This window comes from Mirounga leonina, unplaced genomic scaffold (assembly GCF_011800145.1).
Source record: "Mirounga leonina isolate KUSES-001 unplaced genomic scaffold, KU_Mleo_1.0 Mir_115, whole genome shotgun sequence".
Lineage (NCBI taxonomy): Eukaryota > Metazoa > Chordata > Mammalia > Carnivora > Phocidae > Mirounga > Mirounga leonina.
This window is the reverse complement of record NW_023270268.1, coordinates 89,426,244-89,445,733: the sequence shown is the minus strand read 5'-3', so window position 1 is coordinate 89,445,733 and position 19,490 is coordinate 89,426,244. Positions and strand designations below refer to the sequence as shown.

The window sequence follows — 19,490 nt, the reverse complement described above, 5'->3', positions numbered from 1 at the left end:
GGTAATCTCAGTTGTCATTCACTCTGTACTTGGATTGTACAGGCACGCTTTACAGTCTAGACTCTAATGGTGAGAATTTAGCCAAATAAAATCTCTCTTGGCTGCTAAGGAGTCGTTGGAATGAAAGTAACAAAGAAAAGACCAATGTCCCCTAACTGGACACTTGGCAACAGAGCAGTAAGACCAATTCCTTATTTGAAAGCACCCATAGCACAGTATTTTTTCAATGACTGGCCTAGGGGTCACACAAAGTCCATGATAAATGACTTGCTTTTTTTCCAAGTCATTTATTAACCTCAGGAGTGTGGAATGCATCACCAAGAGACTAATCTTTGCCACTGGAAGGACATAAACCAGAGTTTTCTGGACCACTAAGGGGGAGGGTGGAAAGAAATGAGGAAGTAGGTTTATCCTACTTGCAAATATGGCCACCTCACTACCCTGAATAACAGATGGATAGAGAGTCTTTGCCCACACATATGAGAAAGCTGAGCCATGCTATGATTAAAGTCCCCTGTCTCCAGGAGTGAGCCAAAGGCACAACTGGATAGTTGGGCTATGAACAAGGCATAAAAGAACTTACTAATTTATTTTAAATCAACACACTGGTGTGCGCACAGCCAAATGAGTAGGGTCTCCTTTTAAGTAAAGCCCCTTGAAAGGCTTTCCACTTATTGCATGATGGTTCTGTTGCTCGAAAAATTTGGGGGGAGTTGGGTGTGGGAAAACACACATGTACACAAATGACAATCATCTATATCTACAAGTTAGACTTAGCTGCTAATATTTGCCATATTTGCTTCCAATATTTTTCTTTAAGAAATCTGTTTCTATTGTTTCTCATTAAAGCAAAACATGGCTTATTATAGAGATTTCAAGTAATGCAGAAAAGAACAAAAATTGAAAGGTTTTTTAAACACCTCAAAGTCCATCATTAATATTTTGTGGAGATTCCAGGAATTTCTCTATATATCCCATTCTTTTGAATATCATCAGTTTTGACAAAGTTTCCACCTTTGAGGAAGGATTTGATTTTTGGAAATAGGTCAAAGTTGCCAGGAGCCAGCTAAGTCTGATGAATAAGGTAATGAGTAAGCTGAGTGACAAGATTTTGGTGCCAAGTCAGGTGTAATTGGTTTTCTTGCACAGCTCAGAAATTGGCTCTAAGAGAGGCATCTGTGTCAGAAGTGCTCTGAAGTCCAGCAAGAGCTACCCTCTGAGGGGCTGTCTCTGCAGGATGTGTGCATGGCGCGGCAGAAACCTTGGGAACCATAAACTCTGAAACTGAGCCAGGACTGTGCTGTGAGAGCTATGGGCCTCAGTCAGGTCCTTACCTGTGAGGAGTCTCTGTTTGCTCATCTTTAATGGGATGTTCATAATGTCCACTTTTCATGAGCAGTTATGAGAATCTAATTTGATCATGGACATGAAAGCACTTTTGCAAACTGTCAAGCCCTGTACAAATGTAAGGCACTATTATTTAAGTATGTGTGTCAAATCAATCTTGTTTCTTGATGGGCACACCTCCTACACACAGAGTCTCCATGGACAGCCACATCATCAAAGCGTAAGTGGGTAGGACTGTTCTCTCCCCTTCCAGTTTCCTTCGGCTGCAGGTTTATCCCTTCAAGTCTGCCTTGCCCTTGACCTCATGATCATTTTACCAGATTTTCCCAGTACCTGAGCATGGGCAAGGGAAATCAGAGAAGAACTGGAGGGATATAGTTTGAATCACTACCACTGGCATTTCTAGCTTTCAGGGGTCTGAGGGGTGGGGGGTGGGAAGGGGGTGGTAAATGATCTCAGTCTGGGATGTCTGTTTTGGAATTTTCAAAGGATCTGGTCAATTTATCATTTACCTGAAAGGTTTTTTTTAACATTATCTCTCACAGAACAAGGGAATCTGAGAACAGTTAGGAGTTCCCATGAGGCATCAAAAAGGGCAAGAAAGATTAAAAACTATAGTTATCTCATCTACAAAAATGGGAATAATAACTGTACCATCCTAATAGGTGGTTGGGAGGACTAAATTTTAGGCATTATTTATGTAGCCAGTTATCTGGCACATAAAAAGCGCTCAATAAATGTTAGTATTTTTGGTGTTATTATTAACACAAAGATTGGAATTTATAGACTCTAAGTTATAAAATGTCAGGACACACTATCAGTGACTTTTGGCACATGAAAGAGTACCTCAGCAATAATGAGCTAATGTTACTCATATATATAGATTTAATTTCACCATTTGGAATTGTTTTACAATTTATATTTTATTCATTCAACATGTATTTATTGACTATTTACTATATATAAGGCACTGTGTCATCCACTGGAGATACAACAGTGAACCAAACAGACATCACCCTCATCCCCATGGAGCTTACTATGAAGGCAACAAGCAGTAAACAAAAAATTATGGAAATAAACGTCCTATTAGAACTTGTTTTAAGTGCAATGATGGGAAAGTATAATTCTATGAAGTCAGGTAGCTCAGTGGACCCAATCTTGTGGGGATGAAGGGGGAGTGGACAAGAAGGATTCAGGGAGTTTTCTTAAGTAAATGACATGTGAGCTAAAATCCAAATAATGAACAGGACTGATGCAGCCAAGAATGGGGAGGAGCAGATTCCCAGCAGAGGAACAGATGCAAAGGCCTTGAGGCTGGAAGGAACAGGGCATAGTCATATCTGGAGTAGTGAGAATAATAGGTTGTAGAGCAGAAAATGAGGTTGGAGACTGGAGGGGACTAAATCAAGCAGGGCTTTGCAGACCACTACAAGGATTGTGGTGTTGACCTCCACAGCAAAGGAAGCCTCTGAAGTCATTTAAGCAAGAACATGAAATGACCAGATTTCTGTATTCAAAGATCACTCCCACTGCAAGGAGAAGAATGGAATGGAGGGGAGCCCAACTGAAGCAGGGATGCAATGTGAGAAGCCATCACAGCAGGTCACATGAGGGTTGATGGTGGCTTGACCTAGGGTGGTAGTGGTGGAGCTGGAAAGAAGTGGAAAGAATTAAGAGTTATTTAAGTGGTACAATCTACAGGATCTCATGATGAACTAGATATAGAAGGTAAGAAAGGAGGGGTATGGATAATCTACTCATTCATTCATCATAAATATTTACTGAGCCCCTACTAAATTTCAGATACTGTGCTAACTACTGAGGATTCAAGTGTGAACAAGACAGACAGGTCTTTACCTTCAAGGGGTTACAATCTAGATTTGGAGCTAGAGTTGAGAATAAGCAAACAGACAAACAATCACGTTTGCATTTGCAAATTATAATTACATGTTGCAGAGTGTGTGATTATAGATATAAGTATTATGAAGAAAAAACACACAGGGATATCAGACAGTGGGGGTGAGGGCAACTTTTGATAGGATAGTCAGGAAAGACCTACCAATAGAAGTGACATTTAAGGTCAGACCCGAAGGATGAGAAGGAAGCAGCCAGGAGAAAAGCATTCCAGGTAGAGGTAACAGTGACGCCAAAGAGCTCGGTGTGTTCCAGGAACAGGTAAGAGACTAGGATGATTAAAAATATTGAACAAAGGGGGAGTCATACAAAATGGGGCTACAGAAGCAGATCATTGTCAGGGTTTAAGAGATTAACTGATATGTGAAAAATGGAGAAAACTGGATGATTTTAGAGCAAGAGTAAAAGAAGGGAGATCAGGTAGGATCAGATGATAGAAAATGATGGCTTGGACTAGGGGTGTGAACCAAGGAGAAGTAGACAGATATGAGGTGCACAGATGTATTTGGAGATAAATCCAACTAGCTTCATTTAAGATCTAAATGGCCCCTAAAGCAGTGGTGACTTGACTCCGCTGCAGAGGTTGTCAGGATGGTATAACCTACCTATAGAAACAGGATCTACAATTCATCTCCTGAGTCCAGGCAAGGGTGGGGCTGCATTTGTCCAAGATCCAGAAGAGCAGGTTGTTGGCACAAGGGAGACCCAGCCTGGATCAGGGATCAGAGACCAAAACTGGCACCAGGGTAACTGGGATCAGGGTTCACCAAGACTAAGGTCACCAAAGTCACAGCAGCCCAAAGTGAAGGGGGAATCTGTTGAGCTAGGTCTATACAAGAGGTGCCTTCCCGGAGCCAGAAGCAGGAACTGGTTCAAAACCTGGGTCAGGGCTGGGCCAACCATGAAGGTTAGAGTGGCAAACCCACCAGTTCAAGGTTAGAGGGGTGAAGAGGTACCATCTATGATACCAGTTTAGACGAGACATTTAGTGGATGATTCAGACATGTGAGCTCTATTGTAGAATACCAAATACTATGATCTTTGTGCTGTTTAGCTTCTTGTGATTTAGACAAGAGGAGTTCCTGCCTTACAGACTTGGTTTGATCTAGAGTGTGAGGCCTTTGGGCAGCCTCACTAGGAACCTACTTGCCTTCCTGATCCCATTCTCTGTTTCCCTCCATCTCAACAACATTGTGCACATAAGGTAAAATATTCAGAATTCTGTGACAAGTTTCAGCTCAGTGCTGCCATACTGCTGTGTCTGCATGTACATATGTATAGACACATATTATATTAACCATGATGAGCATGTGTGGCAGCTGAGGTTACATCCAGGTGCATTAACTTGCAGGGCAACAAGCATCTCCACGCATGCTATGAGTTAAAGAATAAGCAAAACTAATCTAGAGTGATAGAAATCAGAATAGAATTTTGAGGGTATAATTGGGAAAAGGCATGAGGGAGTCTTCTGGTGTGCTGGGAATGTTCTATGTCTTGATCTGGATGGTGTTTGTATGGCTGTTGTACATTTGTAAAAATTCACCAAGTTGTAGTTTTATAATTTGTGAACTTTATTATATGCAAGTTATGCCTCAATAAAAATGTTTTTATTAAAGAGAGAAATAGAAGAGATACCTGAACCCAAAGCAGACAAGACAAAAGAAGGATGGTCCATTCTGGTATCAATCCCAAGGAGCAGCAATGTGTCTCCTCTCAGAGCTTGTTGGCATCTGACCACTGCTTCCTGCCCTGCTTCCAGTCTCAATTCCCAGCCAATGTTAACAGTACCCAGCAACATATAGAAAGGTTGGCAATTTATGACAATAAGCCAGGTCCATTGAAGTGTCAGATAGTACTGATTATTTCCAACTATTGGGAATTCAGCGTGACACAGACTGAAAATTTCTAGAGAAATACAGAGCAGCATCCCTGTTAGTCATCATCAGTATCCCTGATGATCACAGTTAAATACAAATAAATCAATCAATCATAGAACACCAAGGATTTACAGCACTATGAACTTGAGATCCAGGAGAAGTGAAAAAATAAGAATAAGAAAATTGACAGAATGAAATTATATTTGTCTTGCCTTTCAACCTTATTTACTGTGTCCTTTTCTTGGAGATTCTACAATGCACATTAGACTACTGAAGGCACTGATAAGTCCTACAGTCAACAGACATGTTTACTTTTATTTCACACAGTTTTTCCTTATATATCTGATCAAGAACACTTTGGGAAATTATACTCTAAGGCTATCGTTTATTTTTTTTCCCTTCATTTTCTTCCTTGGAGAATCATCAAAGCTCACCATTCCAGCTGCCATCTTGGTGCTATAAAGTCTCTCTTGTCTTAGGTTCAGCCCCATCCTCTCCCTACCCCAGCTTTAGGACATCTCTAGCCATAGCAAATTTTCACCTAAATAGTCCACATGGGGCAGAATGGGGATCTAACAGGGGTTCAGAGGGAACTCTGAATTCATTAACGTTTCATTCAGTGAATATGAAGAATGAACCTGGTGGTATGGAAAAGGCTCGATTTTTGCAGTTTTTATTAAGCCACCTTGAGAACTGAACCCTGAACTCCATGAATCTTAGTGAACAACTATGGCAAATATAAAATACCTTTTACTCACCTCTTTCTTATCTGTCATTTAACTCCCATCTTCTCCCACTTCCTTTTAGATCCATGAAGCTAGCACATTTTCCACACAAACACCTGAATCCACAGCTATTCAAACCCCTCTTTCCTGCCACAGGCACATTAACTGAGAATTCTACCAGACAGGGAGAACTGGGCTGGCCACGTTCTTCTAGGACTGAAGTGGGGTTGGTCTTTTTCTGAGAAAGCCTCTAAAAGCCAACATCATTATTTCAGAACAGATTCTACAGAGTCTCAGGTAATGAAGGCCCTTGGGAGGATCCATGCCCAGCTGGGGGTCAAGATAATTCCTTTGTCTTGACCCTTGGTTTTCTCATTGCTAAGTAATTCCCAAAGTCCCCACCAGCTCTGATAGCCCACATACCCAGGGTGTGTGCAGAAAGTGCCTGGCAGCTTGCCTGAATCACTTGCCCATGAGAGGCTCAGGAAGCGGGAAGGATGTCTGTTGAGCACATTACTGTATCTGTTCTTAAAGCAAACAAAAACAAAACTGTTTTTCTATTGGCATCTAAATGACTCTCTAGCCAGGCCAATGTGACTACTTCAAAGTAACAAGACCTTCCTGAAATGTATATACCTATGAGGGACACCAGCTCTCTGAGGAAGGAGTGGATTAGAATGGTCCAGTGGAAGAACACTGAATCGGGAATCTGAAATCTGGTTCCCACTGAGGCTTTGCCAGTTACCAGCTGTGTGATATTGGGCAAATCACTTAATCTGCCTCAGTCTCAGGTAATCTTGTTGCTCTGGTTGTTTGTTTATTTGTTTTCAGCATTATGGGCCTAACACTAGGAATCCCTTCCCTGTCTAGCTCATGGAGATGTTAATAATGCTCCATCTTTTCTATGTCTATTCATATTTTTAAGACCAGTTGGTTTCACTGTATATGCTGTTCTGTAAATTTGTTTTTAAATTTATTTAACAGCATGAGTCTTGTCCTAAGTCTTTAGGTGGTTTTATTACCTGTTTTTTAAGGACTGCACAGTCTTCTGAGATTGTACCATCTTGGCATGGCAATCCTCATTTGTTGGACATAGAGTTCCATTTTTGCTATTAGAAATAAATAGTGTTGGGGCACCGGGGCGGCTCCGTTGGTTAAGCATCTGCCTTTGGCTCAGGTCATGATTCTGGGGTCCTGGGATCGAGCCCCACATCAGCCCCCCTTCTCAGCTGGGAGCCTGCTTCTCCCTCTCCCTCTACCTGCTGCTCCCCCTGCTTGTGCTCTCTCCCTCTCTTTGTCAAATAAAGAAATAAATAAAATCTTAAGGAAGAGGGGGGAGGGAGGGAGGGAGGAAGGAGAGAAGGAAGGAAGGGAGGGAGGGAGGCAGGGAGAGTGTTGCCAAATGCAGAGAAAAGGAAAGAACTTGGGCTTCTCAAATCGAGATCGCACGTCTTGTATGCTTCTAACACAGACATCTGTCTCTGGCTGGAATTGAGACCCCGAAGACAGGAAGGACTGAAGGACTGGTCACTTAGAAGAGAGGAAGAGGCTCAGGAGAACAGGGCAGGAGCTGTATGCGTCTGTTTATTGGGAATTGCGGTACAGACACTTTTATGTCTGTTAGAACAACCCTGGGAAGTAGGGTTGTCCCCATTATAGCTGCCCTAGCAAGGGTGAACTGAATCGGCTCTCATGGCTACCAGCGTGAGAGGTGAAGCTAAGAGGGGACCAGAACTACCGCTGTGTCCCCTGGTTCCCGTGCCTTCACCCACTCTACTCTCCAGCAGGTATCCTCCCTTCCCTCCCCCGTCTACGTGTTCCATCCCCCAATGCCCTACTCCTCTCAGGTACATCCCCCAGATACCCACTGACTTATCCTATCTGGAATTCCCAATGACATATTTCACATTTTATTATAAATGATCTAACTCTCAGATTCTTTGGGTTACTACAGTTGATTTACACAGCCTTGCCTATGTGCAATAAAGTGCCTACAAGATAAACTCCTGTTTTTCTGAAAGTATTGCTAAAATTCAATAATCCCACAATACTATGAAGATAATCTATGCTGAATGTTTATTTTATTGTAAACAGTCTTAAATTTAAAATAGACACTTTAAGTCTGCTGGACATTTTTTGCCAGCCTCTATATTTGTCTCTCCCAGCTCCACCCCACCCTCAAAATCAGGACACACACTAGAAGCAAAATTTCCTACTTTCCTACTGGAGTGTGCTTATGGGATTCATTTGCATTTCTGTTAAGGTGAGTTTGCTTATTTAATAACAACTGTGGCATCAGAGGGTGTCCACAGGTGTCTACACTAAGCAGTTGATACTAAAATGAGGCAGCGAGCTAAAAGACCTCTACTATCCTTAGAATTTAGAATTTAGATTCTGTATCATTTGGACATAATATTTTAATGTTCCAGCGCGATGGATCTTTCCTTTGTGGTTTACTTTCTTTTGTAAAAAGTTTGCACACTAAAAATTAAAAATAAGAAGCCTTCCATTCCTACCTAAGTAAGCTCTATGAAGTGAGGGAATGAACAGTCACAGTCTACTCCTAGCACTGCTGAAGTCTGGCCATGTGCCCTTGGCAAGTCACCTCCCCTCCCTGAGCCTCAGTTAACCCGTTTGTAAATGGCAGATTTAGACTAAACATAGACGTGCCGCCTGGGTTTTACTGGCTTCCTATTATGTCTTATTTTGCTCAGAGTGTGTCTCTGGTCTTAAATTATTAATAACTCCTGGAGGAGCCTAAGGCCTTGGCACGCGACCCCCCAAGCCGGTCCGAGGCGCGCAGGGGCGGCCGTTTGCAGGAATCGCCTGCCTGGAGCAGAGGAGTGCAGAGGCAGCGTCCCCTCTCGCCGCGGGGCCCGCGCCCAAGGCCATAGAGGCCCTCTCCCCCAGCTCCACGCATTGCAAGTCAAAACAACCTCTGCTCCCTGCTGACGCCACGGCCGGGCTGGGGCTGGAAATCGATCTGCGATCTTTCTGCTCCAGCACAGCCGGCCCCCTGGCCCATGCGGGCGCGTGGACGCGCGGGCGGAACGACGGCGGGCTGCGCCAGAGCGAGCGGCGGGGGTTGCTGACCGCGGAGAAAGGAGCCGGCTTCCGCGAGGGGCATCCTCTCCCCGCGCCTCCCGCCACCACTACCCACCCCCACCCCCCCACGCCCCCGCCGCCGCCGCCGCCGCCGCCCCCACAGCATAGTCGCTGAGCCCGCGGGGCCGGATGAAGGGAAGGAGGGAGAGCCCCTCCCGTAGAAAGCAAGGGGAGGGGACAGGCAGAGTGGCCACCTCTGAGCCCAGCCCTCTACTGAGGCTCCGCCTGCAGGACTCCCCAAATCCGTGCTGCCCAACTCAATCCTCTTACAGATAAAGAGGCCAAAGCCCAGAGAAGGACAACAGCTGGTCCCCCAGGGGGAGTGGCAGAGCCCAGACTAGAACCAGGGTCTCCTGACCCCTTCCAGTCCTCTGTCTCCAACAGGGTTTTTCAGCCAAAGGGCTTTTTCTTGGTTTCTCCACAAACATGCTTCCAAGTTGTTGCACTGACCTACCAGACTGATACATAAAGGATCAGAGATTGCACACTTGAAACCTGAAACCCATCTCTCCCCAGGGGATCTACAGCAGCCCTTCCTTGCTTGATCTGCTTGCCATCAGCTCAGACCTTTTGCAGCTTTCTCAGTGTCATGCTCTGGCCTGTGGTCACCCTGGGAGACATCAGAAAACGTCCTGATCGTGATCCCACTGTAGGAGTGTGTCATACAGCTAATATCCACCCTGTGGACAGGATGCTAACTGCATCTCTAATCCAGTTGTCAGGTGGCGTGCCTGACTTTCTGCCCCAGTCCTGTCTCATCATCATACACTTGCTGTTTGAAGGTCACCATGCTGTGGGGGAGCTAACCCAGGTGTGTTCTGGGACCAGAGAGAAACAGCAAAGTGACCTCTCTGCTCAATTCAAGTAAGACGGGAGAGGTGGGGGCCATTGCTATCATCATGTTAAGAACTAACGTTTATCGGGTGTCTACTGCGTGCTAGGCTCTGTGGTAAGTTCTTACAAGATAATTTTAATGTAATCCTTACAGCAACCCCACCATCATTATTCCTGTGTTACAGATGAGGAAACAAAAGCACAGAAGTTATACAACTTGCCCCAAGTCACCAACTAGTCATTGTCAAAGCCTGGGTTCATTCAGAGCCTGCGCCTTCAACTGTTATGCCCTATTGTGTCTCATGATGGAATGAACATTTTGATGTTAGGGGCAAGGATAGCAGGTGGGGAATAAGGAAATTTAGCTTCTGTTCTTGCCCTGCCTCTTCACAGAGGTAACAGAGAAGTACCTTTCCACAGGGAGAAAAACCTCAAATCACATAACCTTGCTTTTCAGGTATACGAAACACCTGAAACACAGAATTGTGTGCAGATGTGCATTTTTCTGGGAAGAGCAGTTTTCATCAGCATTTCACAGAGATCCATATAAATAAGCTGCCAGGACCATCTCATCTTTATAGCCTTTTTCTTGCCAAACAGCCTATTCTACACCGTCTTATAACATTTTAAAGAATCACGCACTAGCAGCCTCAGACTCTGGAACTGCCCTCTGGTTCGGGGACATGACGGGGTCCTGGCTGCATGCTGGCCTTTCCAGCACACCCGCATGCCCAGATAGGGATCACAGGAAGGACGGCTTTGGGATGGGGTCATCAAATTCATCCTCCACCTAGTTGCAATACCTCAGCACTTTTGCTTTAGCCTGTTGTATTCTTTACTTGCAACTAGACTCTAAGTTTATATAGAGGCACCAAGAAAAGATTTCAGAATCCTTTTTTTTTTTTTTTTTTATTGTACTATAAAAAGAATCCTAGTGGTGGAACCTCCACCAGGCTTGGGGTAAAGTGTCCATTCATTACTGAGGACCTGCTATGTCCAGAACCTACGGCAAGGCAGGCAACATCTCTGATCTTCCATTTCCTTAACTTAAACATGCAAGGTTTAAACTAGATGGTTATTCTAAAGTCCTTTCTGGCTCCACTATCTTGTGATTTGGTGACTTTAAGGAAAGTGACAAAGAGTGAGTCGGTGAGACTAACTGGTCAGTGAGAAAGAGAAAACTGGCTGCTGCTCCCGGGGCACTGGGTGGTACTGTCAGTGAGGCCCTGACGTGTCCCTGCTGGACGTATGTAACTTCGTAGAACATCACCATCAAACAAGACCACTTTGTGACTGTGAAGGACAAAGACAGAAATAAAAGCACTCCACAATCATGTCTCAGCACAGATTAAAAAAAGAAAAAACTTACCATTATCCAAACCACAAAAACAACCAAACATCGCCCTATCCTGGGTCAGATAACTACTGTGTCTTTACCAGTTACAGTTTCAGCCTCACTCTAGTCTTCCTTTCCTTTAGACAAGAGTCACTAAGATGCCCTCCCCAAATCCCCCTCACACAAGCCTCAGCCCTGTCGTTCTTTCTACTACCTTCTCTGAGATGACCCACAGCTCTACTTCTCTGCAGAGAGTAACAAACCACACTTGTCCAACCATAGGGCCGTTCCTCCCAAAGGGCCAGGATGAGGGCCGGCCACAAGTGGTGCCTCTCCAATTCTGCACCCTCTGTGCCTCCGTGCCCTCTGTCCGGGTGGTGCCTGGCTGAAGGGCATTGACAGAAGTCCCCTCCCCTTCCGATGCTCTCTAATCTCACATCAAGAGCCCCACTCTGAGCCTCAGGATGTTGGGAAGTGGAGAAGGAGAAGAAAATGAGAGAAATGCAAGAGGACAACTTTGCAGGGGAATTTGCATCCATCAATTAGAGCAGAATGAAAGCAATCTCTCCGATCTCTCCGGAGCAAACGTTTCTTCCCTCACCTGAAGTGCTGGGCCTCCTCCTTTTAGGCCTCCACCCCGCCCAGACCATGCCTGGGCTACAGGGGCAGTAGTGGTATTTCTGTTTCCCAACCAAACCACACCAATCATACTCTAAGGTCATCTTCACAGGAAGTCAGCTGGTTCCCAGGGAACTGACTCATTTGGCAGCATCAAAGGGGGTAAAAATTGTTGCTGCTGGTGATTCAGCGTCTCAGCTTGGACTTCCCATCTTTAGCTAGTTTTTTCACTGGGGGGAGTCCCTACCACACAACCCACTCTGTTCTCTTCATGTGAGAAAATGGCAAACAAGACCCTTGATGCCTCCTGAGTCAGATGGCAACCAAGGAGAAGAAGTGACCTGTTCCTCTGGTCACAAAACAGGCTGTTGGATTCATCGCTCTAACTGAAAAGTCTAATGGAATCAGCTCCTTTGAACTTGCAGAAACCATCGTGCACACCAGGCAGAGAACTATTTCCAAAGCCGTCAGCATACAGTCATAGCAAAGATGGAGTTTTCTCTGTGTTCAGTTTACTTCAGGGGTCAACAAACTTTCTGTGTAAAGGACCAAATAGTATTTACTTCAGGCTTTGTGGGCCAATGTCTGTTGTAACTACTCAGATCAAAACCAACCATAGATAATGTGCAAGTGAATAGGTATGCATATATTTCAATAAAATGTTTACAAAAAGAGGTGGGCCAAATCTGGCCATAGTTTGCTCCTGGTCTAATATAGTCAGCACATGGGCATATCTAGATAGGAACATAATAACCTTTACCATTACTTTTAAAAGAGCTTGTTTCTCATCAGAGCGACTGGGAGAAGTCTTAAAAAAAAAAAAGTTTGAAAATTTCTGAAAGACAAAAGAAAGCAAAAGAGGGAGAGAAGAGAGAAGAAAATCAAAATAAAATAGGATTTCATTTCAAAAGAGGAATGGAGGCATCAAAGTGGAAAGAGCTCTTAGTAAGTAAGGCCTCTGTGGCCTCCTCTTACCCCGACCAGGTCTTCAGGGGCCTCTCACACAGGCTCAGAAGCAGGCCGAGCGACACGGAGTGTGCACTGGATAGCCACAGATCGCGGAATGTTCAGGACCATTCCAGCTCCTGTAGAAGAGGCCTTTCTGAGCCCCCAGAAGGGCTGGCAGAGAGAGCAGACGAGAACAGCGGGTGCTGGACAGAGGGGATTTGTGAAAGTGACCTTTTTTTTTAAGATTTTATTTCTTTATTTGAGAGAGAGTGTGTGCAAGCATGAGCAGGGGGGAGGGGCAGAGGGAGAAGCAGGCTCCCCTTTGAGCAGGGAGCCCAATGCAGGGCTTGATCCCAGGACCCTGAGATCATGACCTGAGCCGAAGGCAGACGCTTAACCGACTGAGCCACCCAGGTGCCCCTCTGAAAGTGAATTCTAATGGTCACATGTAAACAGGATCCTGGACCTTCCTATCTGGAGCTAATCCCCTGGTTGTGAGGAATAAATATCCATTTGGCAAATTTGAAAGAGGAATTTAGTAATGAAAGATTTAAGTTTAAAAGTAGAGCTCCCAAGAGTCTGCCAAAGAAGGGTAGAAGAGAGTGATCACTAGATAGGTAAATCCCCTGGCTGGGAGAGAAGGCAAGAAGTGGCCAATCTGTGGTTAATGGCCATTTTCTCTAGTTCACAAATCAGGCATACTTTTTATAGATTCAGAAAGTTATCCTAGCTACAGAGCAATGATTTATGAACTATGATTCCTGGAATACTGGTGTCATAAGATGTCTACAATTATTGTATGAGAAAATATGAGAAAAATATCAGAGAAACTGAAGAATAAATTGACTTTGACAGGAAACTATTGTGCATTTTTGCCTTGCTAGGTTATGCTTAGAAAAAAAAGTTATAGTGTTGGGAAAAAAAAGGTTCATTTTGAAATTATTCTTAGGAACCAGATTTTTCAGAGCCAAGAACAGACTATTAACCTATGCCAATGCAGATTAAAAGAATTGTTCCAATAGTCTAGCAGCAGTTCTCAAACTTGTGTATACATTAAGTACAGAGCTTGTTAAAACCAGATTGCTGGACCCCACCCCCAGAGTTTCTCATTCAGTAGGTCAGGGTGGGATGCAGGAATTTGTATTTCTAACAAGTTCCCAGGGGATGATATGGCTGGTGGTGGTAGTCCAGGGACTTTACTTTGAGACCCACTGCCCTGCACCCAGCCCAGTGCCTAACAGATACGAGAATCTATTCAATAACACTACATACCTGCCTGAGATTTACCACATCGCAGGAAATTGGATGAGTTTCTACCATGTGTGAGTGTATGTTGGATACAGCTTCAACGTCAGGCTTATGGAAACATACATGGCTTTATTTGGGGGAAGTGTTATTATACTTTGAGATAGTCTTCCTCCGGAACAGCTGCAGGCAGGTGTCCAGTGGAGAGTCTTCTCAGGGGGGCAACAGAATGTAGCATGTTCCAGGATTTATGTTTTTAAATGATAATTCATGATTCTCCAACACATACAAAGCTGGAGAGGCCAGTTATCTCCTGACATTTCTTGCCTGGGGGACATAGTCCTTCAAAAATGGGAACAAAATTCAAAATGAATTTAACAGGGGACAATAGTTCTTCAGAAATAAAATTCAGTTGGAACAACTGCAATGGGATATATCTGGAGATTTTTTAGGTTCTGAAAGGACTGTGAAAGCAAATATATATTAGAAAAACAAGGAGAACCTAGATGACCAGAATGTTGATGCGAGTCAGCCAAATTATAGTGTGTGGACAGAAGGCAACAAATATGTCCTGAGATCTGTCACAAAAGGGCTGGGACACAATGCCTCTCAACCTCAAGTCAGTCTCAAGCATGGTCCCATTTTTGTTAGCATACTCTAAATAATGGCATGAAGAAGTTAGAAAAAGTTCACAGGATAGTAACATATATCTCTAGAAAAATATGAAATAGCCCTAAGCAGAAAGGCTTGAAAGAAATTTGGGTTGTTAAGCCTGGAAAAAAAAGGAAGGCAACTCTGTTGCTCCTTTAAATAAATTAGAGTTTTCTGCTTCTGGTCTTTTGCTGCAGTGATAAAGTAAGCAAAAGGAAATGGCCCTAATTTTTAAAATATTTGTGATTTTGGTTAACTTTAAGGCAAAATGTCCTTTAAAATAGGATGACGGGGGTATGTCATTTTTGGCCTTGGACTTTGCAAGAAGCTATTAGCAGTTGGGAATTTCATAGAACTCTTCCATGATTCATGCACAGACAGGAGCAAACCTGAAGGAAAGAACTGCCATTATCATTGAAACAGCCCAAATGCCCATCAATGGGAAAGTGCATGAATAAACTGTGATATATTCCCACAGTGGGCTATTATACAGCAGTCAAAATGATGAACTACAGTCACACATAATAATATAGATGAATCATATTAATATAATAGTAAGTGAAAAAAGTAAGTCTCAGAAGATTACATATAGCGTGATGCCCTTTTATAATGCTTAAAACAACTACAAAATTTTAATGCTTCTTAGGAATACAGGTAAATACAACATAACCATATAAAAGGAAAACAAGAGATGACTGCAGTGAAAAAGACTGGCAATATTCACAGGTGGGCAAGGATATGGATCAGTGGAAATTCTCATATACAGCTGATGGGAAGATAAACTGGTTACAACCATTTGAAAAACTTTTTGGTATTACCTACTAAGTTAAACATACACAAACTCTATGACCCAGCAACTCCACATCAGGCATGTACTCAACATATTTCACAAAAAGACATATTCAAGAATGTTCACAGCAGCACTATTCATTAAAACCCCAAACTGTGGGGCACCTGGGTGGCTCAGTCGATTCTTGATTTCGGCTCAGGTCATGGTCTCAGGGTCATGGGATTGAGCCCTGTATCGGGCTCTGTGCTTAGTGTGGAGACAGCTTGATTTTCTCCTTCTCCCTCTGCCCCCCGCTCCCTTGGGTGCTCTCTCTCTCTCAAAATGAATAAATAAAATCTTTAAAAAAAAACCTGTTCATTAACAGGGGAATGGATATATAATGTGCAATATAATCATATAAAAATACTATACAACAGTGAGAAAAATCAAACCGTGGTTACACAAAACAATATAGATGAATCTTGCAAACATACGGTGAAAAAAAGAAACCAGAGACAAAAGAGTATATACTACATAATTCCATGTATATAAAGTTCAAAAACATGAAAAACTGATTTGTGATGGTAAAGGTCAGGCTACTGGTTACTCTGGATGAGGATAATGACTGGGAGGAGGCATGAGCGGGGCCTCTGGGGCTCTGCTTCTATTTCTCAATCTAGTTTCTTGGATGCTGGTTTCATGGATGTGTTTACATTGTGAAAATTCACTTGTGTATATGTCTTGATGTCTTATATTTCAATTCAAAGTTTGAGAGAGAAGAGAGAAAAGGGAGGTAAAATTTTTATTAAAAAAGAATGGAAGATATGAAAAAATAGTACCCATAAGCATATTTTTCAAAATGTATTTCAAAGTATATAGTATGACTAGATAGTAAAATCATTTTTGCAATGTTTTACCTTCGTGTTTAATGTTTATGTCTATTTACATAGCCATCCTTTTATTTTTTCTTCCTTAGGCAACCTTATTTTTATTATGAATTTATGTGGGATAAGGAAAATTTAAATAAGCCTATCCCAACCTTTTTTTTTTTTTAAGATTTTATTTATTTATTTGACAGAGAGAGACAGCGAGAGAGGAAACACAAGCAGGGGGAGTGGGAGAAGGAGAAGCAGGCTTCCCGTTGAGCAGGGAGCCCCATGTGGGGCTCGATCCCAGGACCCTGGGATCATGGCCTGAGCTGAAGGCAGATGCTTAACGACTGAGCCACCCAGGCACCCCATATCCCAACCTTTTAAATAACGTTTTGCAGTAACATCTTTTCTGATTTAAAAAATAATACCTTTTTTTAAGTTTCAAAAGCAAAAATCAAAACAGGGAAGAAATCCATAATTCTACCACTGAGAACAAATCACTCAACATTTTGATGTGTATCCTCTCAGTCTTTATTATGATTTAAAAAAATTTTTTAAAGCAGGGCTTGGAGGGCATGGAGAGGAAAGCAAAGAAGTGATGAACGTGTGGTTCAGGATGATGTTTCTTTGGTGGGAAAGACACAGGAGCTCAGGATGCAGGAGGGGAACCTACAGGTAGGGTACTACTAATGTTCTTTGGGATGCTTATTCACTATTAAAAATAACTTAGAAATAAAGAAATAAAAGTGGGTGAAGGTGGTCAAAAGGTATAAACTTCCAGTTACAAAATAAATAAGTCATCAGATGTAATGTACAACATGGTGACTATATAGTTAATAATACTGTATCATATATTTGAAAGTTGCTAAGAGAGTAGATCTTAAAAATTCTCATCACAAGAAAAAAAAATTGTAACTATGTGTGGTGATGGATGTTAACTAGACTTATTGTGGTGATCATTTCATAATACACACAAATATCGAATCATTATGTTGTGCACCTGAAACTAATACAATGTTATATGTCAATTCTATCTCAATAAAAAAAAGTAAAAATATCTCCAAATACCAGAGAATCAATGAACAATGGAGGTAATTTAAATAATAAAGGAACTCAGTAAGTTATCAACATAGATAATCAACATACAAAAATCAACAGCTTCCATAAACACAAATAATAATCAGCTAGAGGACATAATGGTAAAGAAAGCCCCATTTATAATAGCAACAAAGATAATTAAATACTTAGGAATAAATTTAACAAAAATGTGCAAAACCAATGAGAGGAAACACTCTTGAAAGACACAAAATTAGACTTGAAAGAAAAGGAAAGGCATCCTTGAAGTTCTTGGATAAGATAACTCAACACCATAAAGATGTCAATGTAACACAATCCCCATAAAAATATCTACAAGCTTTTTTTATGGAGCTGGACAAGTTGATGCCAAAGTTTATAAGGAAAAGCAAGCATGCAGGACTAGCCTAGAACACACTAAGAAATAAAAACTATAAATGTAGACTAGTCCTACCAGGTATTAAACTATACTATGCATCCCCATCATTAAAACAGGGTGCTACTGGGACACCTGCATGGCTCGGTAGGTTAAGAGTACGACTCTTCATCTCAGCATAGGTCTTGATCTCAGGGTCATGAGTTCAAGCCCCATGGTGGGGTTCATGCTGGGCGTGGAGCCTACTTCGAAACAAAAACAGGGTGTTGCTGCCACGGCCCGTAAGAACAGCCATACAGACAAGGATAGAATAGGTAAAGGTGGCATCTTCAACCACAGAAGCAAAGATGGGCTATTTATTTAAAGATGAGCTTTTTAGTAAATGTTGCTGGCACAACTAGGTAGCCACTTGGAAACAAAGGTAAAAGCAGACCCATATCTCATACCAATACACAAAAATAAACTCCACACTGATCAGGAAACTAAATGTAAAATAAATAAATAAATAAACAAACAAACAAATAAATAAATAAATAAATAAAATAGAAAATAAATTAATGAAGTGGAAAAAAATATGGTGAGCTCCTCTATAAACTCAGTGTAGGGAAAAGCTTTCTAACATTAATTCAAAATCCAGGGGCAATAAGGGAAATAATTCATAACTTTGACCACATAAAAATGTTTTTTAAAGTTGCATGGTAAAATAAAGTCAAATAACTGCCAAATTAGATGAAAATATATGTAGCATATCTCACAGCTTAAGGTGTGATATTAGCTTAAGGGCTAATATCCACAATATATAAAGAACTCTTAAAATTTGAGGGGAGAAAGCCCAAAACTCTGATAGAATAATGGGAAAGATACAGGAACAGAAAAAATTTTTCATAAATAAAAATAACTTAATAAATAAAAATGGAGCAGGCATGGACCAATGGTGAGGATGTCTCACCAACCAAGGAATATGATTAATCCAACTCTATGCATCTAAGGGCCAGTTAAAACTCCAGGAATTCCCATAATAGTTTTTATGCTGAAAATGAAAGTAAGTTTAGTCTCCTAAAAACCTAAAATGCTATTACTAAGACAACACTAGGGTGCACTGACAAATCAGAGGAAACAAGAAAATGACTTCCCTTCCCTTTCATTGCTGAATCTCACACAGTTTTTTCCATGGGTTCTGGATTCCAACTCTTATACTTGATAAGAGTAGCCACCGTGATCTAAACACTGAGGTGTCAGAAGGTTTCAGTGTGAACCAGTTATGCTTCCCAGGTCCCTTCTACCTCAAAATTCCACACTTTATTTTTTATTTTTTAAATTATGTTCAATTAGCCAACATATAGTACACCATTAGTTTTTGATGTAGCATTCAACGATTCATTAGTTGCGTATAACGCCCAGTGTAGATTGATGACCTGGTCTCCTAAAACAGCTGCTAAAATTTTTTTTTTTTTTAAAGATTTTTTTTAAATCTATTTGACAGAGAGAGAAAGCACAAGTAGGCAGAGCGGCAGGCAGAGGCAGAGGGAGAAGCAGGCTCCCGGCTGAGCAGGGAGCCCGATGTGAGGCTCAATCCCAGGACTCTGGGACCATGACCCGAGCCGAAGGCAGCTGCTTAACCGACTGAGCCACCCAGGCGCCCCAAAAGCTGCTAAAATCTACCCACTCAGTTCCTGAGGCAAGAATGGCTTTCCCAGACCCGCTCCTCCTAACTGCACAGGGAGTCTTCTCTGGAGACGCTTCTTATTCCCCATAGCAGAACCCCCGATATATGTTTGTTTTTGTGTTTATATCCCTAT

The 19,490-nt window shown here is 42.3% G+C and overlaps 1 protein-coding gene across 1 annotated transcript in view; it reads left to right on the top strand.

Moving 5' to 3' along the window:
* The first annotated feature begins 6,626 nt into the window (after positions 1-6,626).
* CASR (calcium sensing receptor) overlaps positions 6,627-19,490 on the top strand; it is a 50,058-nt gene continuing 37,194 nt past the window's right edge. Inside the window, exon 1 of the mRNA XM_035000046.1 lies at positions 6,627-6,654. The gene's annotated coding sequence lies outside the window, so the exon portion shown is untranslated. The remainder of the gene's footprint in view (positions 6,655-19,490) is intronic.